Source organism: Brassica oleracea, chromosome C3 (assembly GCF_000695525.1).
Source record: "Brassica oleracea var. oleracea cultivar TO1000 chromosome C3, BOL, whole genome shotgun sequence".
Taxonomy (NCBI): domain Eukaryota; kingdom Viridiplantae; phylum Streptophyta; class Magnoliopsida; order Brassicales; family Brassicaceae; genus Brassica; species Brassica oleracea.
Window position 1 is genome coordinate 40,301,882 of NC_027750.1, and position 380 is coordinate 40,302,261.

The window sequence follows — 380 nt, forward strand, 5'->3', positions numbered from 1 at the left end:
AGCAAGAGGTGAGCTACGTGAATGGGCAAGGATGGCAGCTCAAAAAACTACCACCCAAACCCTAACGTGAGGAACAACCCACAGCTTTTCTGGCCTAAGCAAGACAAACCAGCTGATCCTACACAGAGTAACCAAGGTCAGTATGCCGGGTATCAAAAGAACTACCAACCCCGAACCTATGTTCTAAGCCAACCGCATAACAATCCACCTCAGATGCAGAAACACTAGAACACTCAGCCAGCTACCTCCGCTCCTGTCGCTGTTCCACAAGATGAGACAAAAGCTATGTTGCAGCAGCTGCTCCAAGGATAACAGCTCCAAGGGAAGGCTCTAAACCAGGTTACTACCGAGATCAATACCAGAATGAACCATATGTTCAG